Raw genomic sequence first — 11,321 nt, forward strand, 5'->3', positions numbered from 1 at the left:
ATTAGCCCATTATTCTTACCTATGTTAGCCACGTGGCTCAGTACCTTATTCGGCGAGGCAGTCACATCTTGCTTCTTCTGTGGCTGGGTCACAACTGCAGACTAGGACTTCCTTCTTCCCAGAATTCTCCTGTTCTCATTGACCCACCTCTACATCCTGCCTGGCTACTGGCCAATCAGCGTTTAATTAAAATATAATTGACAGAATACAGACCATTGTTCCACATCACTTATAACTACTCCATCAACATGTATGTGTGTGTATGTATGTATGTATGTATGTATGTATGTATTTAACAGTGTTGTTGATGTGGCTAGGCAGGTAGAGTGCTTGCTGTCAAGTTCAGTTTTTGGGACCTACATGGTAGAAAAGGAGAAACATCACATAAGTTGTCTGCTGACTTTCACATGCGTACTGTGGCAGAGACACATGCACATGTGCACGCATGTGTTCACACACACACACACACACACACACACACACACCCTCAAGTAAACCTGTAAGTAATGCATAAAGGAATGTATGCAATATGCCAGTTACTAGCTAAGTGATTTAAGTTCCAAGGCATCACAGGGTAGGTGCAGTGTATTTCAGAGCCAGATTTTGAGACCAAGTTTGCAGGCATGGTATTGATTAGGGATCAATACCTGTGGAAAGGAGGTGAAGGAAACAGACCTCTTGGGGAGAAGTTGACCTACAGTACAGACCAATAATGTTGACCTTACAGAGGGTTCTGGAATGCAAATGGCCTGCGAGAATGGCCCCTTGGTGGTTGGCCAAGGCACTACAGACATTCCTGACTCACACCAGGAAGTCTATGCAAGATGCACTGGAGCAGGGCTGCTCCCTGAGTAAGACGCAAGCGGAAGCTAACACAGTCCTTCCTTGAGAGAGCTGCAGGCAGTGGTCCCCTAGCCCCACTTGCAAGAAGGATGCTTTTGTGCTTAGAGACAAAGCGGACAACTTGTAACACAGAGACAGACCTGATGAGTGACTAATAGCCTTAGGATCCAATGAATGCAAACCTTAACCTGAGAGTCACAATATAGGCAGTAAATGCATGAAAGAAAAGTTCCACCTCATTTGAAATTATATAAATGAAAGCAATGAAACAATGACTGTCACTGTCTATGATCATAATCTAGGAGAGGGAAAACTAAAAGAATTGAAGAGGAGTGGAGTCTGGGTAAACAAGCCATCTTAGGAAATTACTCGTAGGAGGGCAAATCGAGATCACATTTTGAGATAGTCATTTTTGCAATGTACTTGAAGATCCTTAAAGTACATGTGGCCTGCTAGCCAGGTGTAGTAGTGATCTATTGCTGTGTTACAGACTTCTCCAAACTTAGTTATTTATAACACTGAGTATGCATTGTAACATCAGAGGAATTTGGAAATGGTCAAGACATGAGCTGGATTGCAACCATCAGAAGCCCTAATGCATGCTGGGACATCTGTCACCAAGATGGTACACCCCTGTGACCAGATGCCTCAATACCTCAATGCCCACTGGCAGGAGGCCTTGGCTGGGCTGCAGGGGTATGTTTGCAGGCCACTTGCACATCACTAGGACGTTGTAGGAGACTCTTATTAGTGAGTGATCCAAGAGTAAGAGGGTAGCCGCAGTGTCTTCTCAGACTACCCTCAAATGGCTTCATTCATTAGAAACAGGTCACTAAGTTCAACTCACACGTGAGAGGCAGGGACAAGGTCCCACAGAACACAGGATAATCAACAGGATTGTAGACAGTTATAAAAACTACCCCAATTGGCCAATAACCACAAATTATTTTTATTTCTCCCAAATGCAAAATATACTCAGCCCCCAGATCTCCCAGAAGCCGCACCCTTGTAAGCCATTCTGCACGGGCTCGAGATGTTGGCACTTTATTAATTCGCGGGTATGAAAGAGGCTCCGTGGAAACAGTCGAGTTGAGCTTCACAAACACGGTAGCTATCAGTCTGAAGGCATGCGAGTGCAGAGCAGAGCCGGCTGCTGCATCTACTCGTTTGTTCTGTCAACGCTCAAAAAGGGAGAAACATGGCCCTCACGTGCCATGAAATCAGCACGTGTCGACTGTTTATTCCCTAGTGATTCGTCTATTGAAATGGTAAAAACTGCGTCAGAAAGCATTGCGAGGAACTGAGTGCCCAGGAGAAAATTTAAAAGGACGCCTGAATTAGATGGTGACGTCAATGCAAAACTGAATGTCTTTAGGGACAACGGGATCATAACCTTTGTGATATTCTTTTCCATCAGACAGAAATATGTAAGGGGATGTAAGTTCACCATGCTGAGTATAAACTCAATATCAGGCTGGAGAGATGGGTCAGTGGTTAAGAGTACTGTGCTGCCTTTGATATTTACTATTATTTTATTTTTTGTATGTGCTTTACATATGTGGGGGGGTGTCTGCATGCTTGTCTGTGAAGCATGTGCCTTCTCCCCAGAAGGCCAGAAGAGGATGTAGGATCCCCTGGAATCAGAGTGAGAAACGACTGTGAACCACCATGATGGTTGTTGGGAATTGAACCTGGGTCCTCTGGAAGAATAGTCTCTTTCTGCTTGAATAGGAGCCACCTGCTCTGTCTCGAGCAGGTCGGCTCTGCTCAGGATCTTCATGGCGTAGATGTGCCCTGTGTCTTTCTTCTGGACCAGCCGCACCTCTCCGAAAGCTCCTCTCCCGATCACCTTCAGAGACTCAAAGTCATCCAGGCCAAGTCTGGTCCTCTTGAGGCTTAAGAACTCTGTTTCTTTACGAGCATGTTGTGATCGGCGTAGCTTTTTGTCCTCATCTGCCAATCCTTCTTCTTCCATGGCCACTTCTAATTTCTTCTGGTTTCTCTCTCTTCATGCTGCAAAATCAGGTTGCTGTAAAAATTCTCCAGTGTGAGCTTGGCCACAGTCACTCTCTCCCTGATACAGCTGTTCATAGGAAAGGTGGCTGTTGCCCCTGCTGTCATTACCATAGTAACAGGAACTGCCCCCGTGCCCATAGCTGCTCAGCCTCCTCAGCCACCGCGTCTACCGCGCCAAGCCCCGCCCCGAGAGGCGGGGCCACAGTGGAGTCTTTGGAGACTTGACTCCAATTTTTTTTTTTTAATGTCAGTGTCACGCTGTTTTGTGGCTACAGATCTTAGCACTGCTCAAAATGAGGCGTTATAATGACCTCAAGTTTCATCCTTTTCTGGAGCACCCAGGCCCGGAGAGATGGCGCCACAGTTAAACGTTCTTCCTGCTCTTGCAGAGTACCTAAGTCCAGTTTCTGCTACCCACATCTCAGGACTGTGGATAACCTGTAATTCCAGCTCCTGGGACCTAGTACCTTCTTCTGCTCAATTCAGGCACCCACAGACACGAATACACACATCAGTAAAAAGGAAATTCTTAATAAAAAAAAACAGATTGCTTGGGCAACTCTTGTGTTTCAATATGCCTTTCAGAATTATTTCCTCTAGTTCTATGAAGGATGTCATTGGTACTTTAATGGGGTTGCATTAAAACAAAATTACTTTGGGTAATACAGATTTTTAGAAAATCCATATGAATTCTTCTACATAAGGGAACTCTATGTTTGTGCAGGTGTCTCCTTCAGTTTCTTTCATGAGTGTTAATTTGTATTGCACGTCTTCTTCAGTTAAACGGCATTAGCCTTCATCCAATCGGCGACCTATAGAAAATGTTAAAATACTTTGTTATACAAATAATCATCTCCAAACTATCATTTTTAGACCTGTGTGAGACCAGATGGAAAAGTTCTAGTCTAGAATGCAGAAACACCTAGACTTTTAGATTCTCCTCTCCTCCCAACTGCTCTCTCCTTTCTTCCCCTTTCGTCCTTCACTTTCACTCCCCATTTCTCCCCTCCTCCCCCTCTCTTTTCTTCGTAGTTACTGTGAATTGCATTATTTTCACATTTCTCATAATTCTTGTTACTGTAGTGAAAAATGCTACTGATATTTACATGTTAGTTTTATAACCGGCAACATTACTGAATTTATTGCTTTTTTTTAGGTGTCTGAGTTTTCTTTATCTCTTTTTAACTTTTTTAATGGCCAAATTTCTTATTTAATGGTTTATGCTCCGTAACATTTGTTTTATAACAACATAGTTTTTTTATTTATTTAAACTTCTTTTTTCCAAATTCCCACTCCCTCTCCTCTGTTCACTCCCCTCCTTCTCCCTCCACAGACCCTCCCACCCCAACCACTCCATTCCTAAGAGAGGGCCATGCACCCCGCCCTGTGGAAAGCCCCAGGCCCTCCCTATTACATCTAGGTTGAGCAAGGTTTACATCCAAAGAGAATAGGATCCCATGAAGCCGGTACATGCAGTAGAGACACATCCCAGTGTCACTATCAGTGGCCCCTCAGTCTGCCCCAGCTGTTAACCCTCTTCAGGGGGGCTTGGTTGTTCCCATGCTCATTCATTCCCAGTCCAGTTGGAGTTGGTGAGCTCCCATCAGCTCAAGCAAACTGTCTCAGTGGATAATCACCTTATGGTCTTGAATTCCTTGCTCATACTCTCCCTCCTTCCACTCTTCAACTGGACCTTGGGAGCTCAGTCCAGTGCTCCGATGTGGGTCTCTGCCTCTGTTCCCGTCTGTTGTTGGACAAAGGTTCTATGGTGATATTTAAGATAATCATCAGTCTGACTACAGGGTAAGGCCAGTTCAGACACCCTCTCTTCTATTGCTTAGGGTCTTATCTGGGTTCATCCCTGTGGGTTCTTGGGCATTTTTCTAGAGCCGGGATTCTTGCTAACTCCATGATGGCTCCCTCAATCAAGATATCTCTTTCCTTGCTCTTTTCCATATGAAGTTGAGTATTGTTCTTCCGAAGTCTATGAGGAATTTTGTTGGAATTTTGATGGGCATTGCATTGAGTCTGTAGATTGCTTTTCATAAAAGGCCTGCTCTGGTGGAGATTGCTGGTTCAGGCCTGTTCCACTGGAGGTTGCTGGCTTGGTCCTGTTACCTCAGAAGTTGCTGATTTCCGCCCGGTCCTGCAGAGGTCTGGCTTGGGTCAGCTTTCTCAGCAGTGGCCCCAATAACAATTTTTAATCAACACCTTAAACAATATTAAGCATCCATAATTCACTGAATGACCAAAACCAGCCATCTGACCTTTTGGGAATGTGGGTGTTTCCTTTAGACTGTTTCATGTTTTCTGGGGACCCTGGATTGTTTAGGGACCTGGAGAGAATTAAGAAAATGGTCAAATTCTGGCTAAAATAGTTTTGAGGCTGGACCATCTCAGCCAGCAGCCTGGAAGCTGTTCTGTATGTGGAGCTCTGAAGAAACTACAAGAGAGGCTGGATCACCCGGGCCACCTACTTCACTGGTGTCTGGTCCTGTGCTCTGAAAACGCATAAGCTTTCAAAGGTAGCACACATATCTGCGTTAACACAAGTATGAACTGTGTGTTGTACACAAGCCAGCAAAAGATGATCTTTCTTGTTCTGTTGTATGTTTGAACATACAACAGGTGAAATATACCTCCCCTGTCTTGCTGTTATTCCAGGTTTAATTCTTTCTATCTGTAGCCAGGATTTTCAAGGTGTCTTTCCCCAATCACATCTGACTCGATCAGCCTCGAAAGAACCCACGCCTCTTCTACAATGTAACGTATGTTTGACTTAGGGCATTGTAAAGATGTATAGGTTGGTTTAATTCAGTAGTTTATAAAAATCCAATGTATCTCCGCAGCTGCTGTTGTTTATCAGAAATCAAAAAATCGAAAGACAACACAACACTGTGCAGGACCCAGATTCTCTGTGTATTTCCCACAAAAGTAGTATTTCAAAACTACTTTTGACTATATCCTTTTTCTTTCTTTTACTTTTAAGCCCACACACATTGCTAAACACATTGTAAAGGGTTTTTTTTTCTGAACCTCCTTCACTTCATATCTGTAACCTTTCCTGTCTGCATGAGCAAAATCTTAAACTGCCAAGCAGCTTAGCTCATGCTGTGCTGGCTGCTGTGGCCGGGAAATGTGTCTGTACCGTGGCCTGCATGAGAGACTGAAGGACCAGGAAGTCATATTTGACTACATGTTTGTGTGTTTGGAATGTTTTAAAAAAGCTTTCTCAGGTCTGATATGGAAATATGTCCCAGACATTGGATGCCGTTTTTAGTCAGGCTTTTTCTTTGGGACACCATCTCACAGATAATGACATGGGGACTCGTTATTAATTATGAAAGCTTGGCTGACAACTTAGGCTCATTTCTAACGAGCTCTTATAACTTAAATTAATGCATTCCTATGCATCTATGTGGTGCCACCTGGCTTATGGCTTCAGTCGCCAAACTCAAGGTAACAAGCATGCGGATCAAATTGCCAAGAAGTCTGCTATTTTTAACCCAACTGAGGAGGCAGTTGCTGGCCATTTCTTGGGCGCACCAAATAAAAAAATCAAGCTGACTTCAAATTTGGCTTAAATTGTAGTAGGCGTCTTATTCTCGTCCTTGGCTGTTGGGATTAACCATCTCTGGAGGCTTTTCAAAACAGATCAGTTATTATGAGATGAAGTCCCACTGGTTTGATTTTGCATCCTTTAATTCTTATAGAAACAACCTAAAAGAAAGTGATAGGAGAGACATGACATGAGCCAGTCTGTTACGATTGAGCTGGTCTTCCCTGTCAGCACCCTGTCCCTTTAAGAGACAAGCTCTGCACACCTCCAGTCTCTCCCTCCAGAGGCAAGCTGGTCTCAGCTCCCCCCCTCTCTTCCTCTATCTCTCCCCTTACCATTTTCTCTGAAGAGGTAGCCCTCTCTTTCTTCCTTCCCTCCTTCTCTCTCCTCTTCCCTCTATCTCTCTCTTTCTGCCCCCCCTTATGCCCCCCGGACACCCTCTAAATAAACCCTCCGTGCTCAAGCACTCTCTGCATGGTGTACCCGCCCCCCACAGTCCCCCATCGCCATCTCCATGGGACCTGCCAGGGTCACTCGCTCTGGGAATCTTTCACAATCAGCCTTGGTTTATTTGTGTATTTGTTACTTTTATTTTTTATTTGCTGTGGACGAAGTGGCTGGTAAGAGACCTTAAGGAAGAAAGGCTCACCAATATTCCGTGCTGGTCAATTTTCTCAGTACTGTGACCAGATATCTAACAAACTAAAAGATGGAAGAGCTTATTTTGTTTCAAAGTGTGCAAGAGTTCAATCTATCACTGTCGGCACAGCTTGACGGCCGGAGTGCGAGGTGACTGATCACCCTGTGTCCTCAGTCAAGGGCGTGATGAATGCTAACACACAGCTACTTCCTCCTCTTCTTTCATGTTCACTCAAGAAGCCAGCCCACGGAATGATGCTGCCGGTGTCCCCTGTGCACATAGCTTCAGCCAAAGCATTCCGGAAAAGCCCCCCCAGGCATCCATAGGGGCATCTCCCAAGTGATTCCAGTCCAGCACTCCTGACAATGAAAACTCCCCACCATAATTTGTTCAGCTTGGGGATTTCTTGGTCCATTTTGAGGTAGAATCTTGTCATACTGCCCATCCTGACCTTGAATCCAGCAACTTCTTGTCCCAGCCTCCCGAGTGTTAAGACCACAGGTACACACTTGGTAATCCATTGGTTTTGTTTGTTGCTTTGTTTTGTTTTGTAGTTCTCCCTTCCTCCGTTCACCCTGAAGGAGCGGTGGGCTCCAGTAATTAATTAATCCCATTCTGGCTGTTCCCTGACTCTGCATTTCCTCTTTACGTTTTTCCTCTCTGAAATAACTCCCCGGTGAAGTTACCTTGGATTCTAGGGACAGCGGGACTGATGGTTAAACACCTTTATAGCAGGGAATGAGGCCTCGAAGGGCAGATAACTACATAATGAGCTCACAGACCCAAGTGGGGGCTGTTAAACTCTGATGGAAGCAGAGGCTGCCCTGTCAGAGGGGCACATCGGAGACCTGCATTGCTCCTCTCGAGTCTTAGCAGCAACAGAGCTTTCTTCAGGATCTGATCGACCAGCCCACCAGCTCCTCTTTAAAGCTAGCTGCTCTTGCAACTGTACAATCCTCCAGCTACTAGTCCTTCCCGGATGCCTTTGCTTCTCTCGCACACGTTTCTTACATTATATCAACTAGACACCCACCTAGCTGTACCCGAGACGATGAATCTCACTTAATGAACTGGCTCCGTTAGACTGACCATCTGTGTGGCATATTTTTGATTACCAACCCAAGGCACAGCCCACAGCATGCACTTCCACCCGTGAGCGGGTGGGCCTGGCTTGTCATGAAAATAATAAACTATCTGAGAAAGACTAGACATAATCTAGCTAAGTGCCGTTTTTCCAAGGTCTCTCCGTTGGGTCTTTTCTTGAGCTCCAATCCTGGCTTCCCTCCATGATGTGAGCCAAGTGAACCCTTTTGTCCTCCAATGCAGTTTTGTTCAATTTTGTCTTATCGGAACGAAAGGGACAATCGCAACACTGCAAACTCTTGGGGTTCTGCCGGGCTCCCTGAAAATGTGCCACCCAAAGTCACTGAGCTCCGCGTTGGTCTTCCCAATCAAGCTGTCCCGAGTAAACGTTTCTCGCTGCTCACCTTTAATTGCCATGCTGGGACGGGCGGTCAAGTTCAGTCCCCTGTGAAGCTTGAGTTTTAGCCATAATATTATGTGGCAGCTTTACCAAGAAAGGTGGTTTTGAAATTATCAGCTTGTTCCTTTTCTGGTTTGTTTTGTTTGCAACAAGGTCTCACATAATAACTCAAGCTGGAATTCACTCTATAGTCAAGGCTGACCTCAAACCGATGGCAACCATCACACGGTAGCCTTCCAGCTGCTGGGATTATAGGTGCGAATCCATGCCCAGGGGTCGATCTGCTTCTTACTCTTTGTTCCAGTTTTCTTCATCTTTCCCCTGTCAATAAAACTGGCTCCAGCTTCATGCACAAGAAAACTGATTTTGCTTTATGGAATAAAGCCTTACCCCAATTCCAAAGTGTAAAGTGAAATCTGCTGAGATCTTTAAACAGAACTTGGTGGTAAATAGAATTTTTCTGATCCTTGACAAATATAAGCAAAGGGATTGCTGTGCTTTCTGTAAGTGTTTTTATCGAACCTGCTCAGCTGTAATGAAGCCCTAGAAAGTAAAGACCGCTTACAGGAAAGAGCACACTGCGAGTGAAAATGGCCCACCCAAGGGGCATCATCGCCGGCACCGGAGGAAAACCACATTTCCCATTCCCAGGAAACTGGGGCCGCAGCTGACACCAGAGTCTATGTTTCTTATCTTCTGTCTTTCTGTGCAGGGTGAAACTGCACCAGGTGGAATATGGGTGAGAAGTTCTCTTTCTCCAGTTATGGCCCAGGCTACAAGTAAATGCTTTTGTCCACTTCTAATTACGCCAGGCTGTTTCTTCATGAAAGTGAGCATTGGATGAGATGCCAAACAACAGCAAGGGTTTCTGGGAACAGTGGGCCTGACCATAGAGAGAGCTGCTAGTGATACCATATAGGGCTGACAGTCCCAGAGTTTCTGCTCCCAGCTCACCAACACTGGACTTAGAAGAGACTAGCTCTTGCAGCAGGAACCCTGTGTTCTTCCCGCCCACCCTTCCCTTCCTTTAGCCAGCACCCATGGCTCTTCGCCACCTTTGACAAAATGGAAAGCTATTTTGGAGTCTGTAGAGCAGACTTGTCTCCCTGGTGAACTCCTGTTGGCAGGGGACAGCAGGCTTTGCTTTTCTTTTGTTTTCCTATTCTTTGTGGCTTTTCGCCCATTTGCTGCTTGTTTTCTGGGGTTGTCTTATGAACAAAAAATGGGGCTTCTTTCCAACTCTTTGAGAAGGCAATTAAGATGCTTTGTGCTTTGTTTTTGATTTGGGTGACTGTTAGGAGTCAGAGAGAAACAGATGTACTTGGAGATCTGTGCTATCGTTTGCATGGGAACAAAAGCACTAATTCTGTCCTAAGGATCGGTAGAAGAGTTTTGCTTATGACTGGAGAGAGATGACTTTCCTGAGCTTCTCAGCATGGCTCATGTGACTGCGTGTGCATACAGTGACATGTGACTGCGTGTGCATACAGTGGCATGTGACTGCGTGTGCATACAGTGGCATGTGACTGCGTGTGCATATAGTGACATGTAACCGCGTGTGCATACAGTGACATGTGACTGCGTGTGCATACAGTGCGCATGTGACTGCGTGTGCATACAGTGACATGTGACTGCGTGTGCATACAGTGACATGTGACTGCGTGTGCATACAGTGACATGTGACTGCGTGTGCATACAGTGCACATATGACCGCGTGTGCATGAAGGGTATTTTGAATCAGTGCAGCTCTCTTCTTGAGGTACCCGGCTATTGCACCCAAGAACACATCATCTCTGCCTTTTCAGTTCATGTTATTTCTGGAGAATTCTCATTTTAGTTCTGTGATACATGTGTAGTCGCTAGCATGCATACGTGTTCACACACACACATGTACACACACACGCACATGGCTGGTTTGCCATTTTAGTTTGGGTGTTTTGGTATTTGGGTTTTGTTTCTGTTGTTTCTGAAGCGGCGTCTTTCTCTGTAGCCCTGGCTGTCCTGAAACTGCTGTGTAGACCAGGATGTCCGTGAACTCACGGAGGTCCACCTGCCTCTGTTTCTGAGTACCAGGACTAAAGGATGCACAACCAAGCCCGGTAGTTTGGTTTGCTTGTTTAAAACTTTTCTGTATTTGTCTAGTTTATCTTTTCTGTTTAGATAGGAAAAAAAAGATGGCCAATGATTGAAAATTATTCAGAGAATTATTTTATAATTCATCATGGCTGGAGTAGAGATATATAAAAATCAGATTGTTAAAAACAGAAAGAAGATAAAAAGTTAAACAAACTTTGAAAAATTTTTTACTTTTCAAAACTGGTTGGTAATTTATAAGGCTTGTAAATCCGAATGTTTAGCAATATGAATAGCCACGGCTTTTTTCAATTTGTCTTAAATTTAATTTGGACTTAATCACGTGTCTCTGGACCTGGAAAATTTGTATTGTCGTGCTGTTTTTCCTTAGAACTAAAGTTTCCACATCAGTAGATGTCTGACAAGTAAGAACATTTACACTCGATGAGCTAAAGATGTGTTCAGCTCTGTTAACAGACATCTTGCTTGTGTTAATGTAATTTTCTGGCCTCAAGAACAGCAATTTGGGGAGTTTCGTTGTCTCAGAAATGACTTCCTTATCTGGTGCCTTAACAGGGGATCTAAGAGTGATGAAACAGAGTCAGTTTGCAGATGTGGGTGACATGACAGAAGGCCAGAACGGCTCAGGCAAGCTGATGTGGAAAACAGCTCTCCCATGCGTACTGGACTAACCCAGGCTTATGAAA

Source organism: Microtus pennsylvanicus, chromosome 22 (assembly GCF_037038515.1).
Source record: "Microtus pennsylvanicus isolate mMicPen1 chromosome 22, mMicPen1.hap1, whole genome shotgun sequence".
Lineage (NCBI taxonomy): Eukaryota > Metazoa > Chordata > Mammalia > Rodentia > Cricetidae > Microtus > Microtus pennsylvanicus.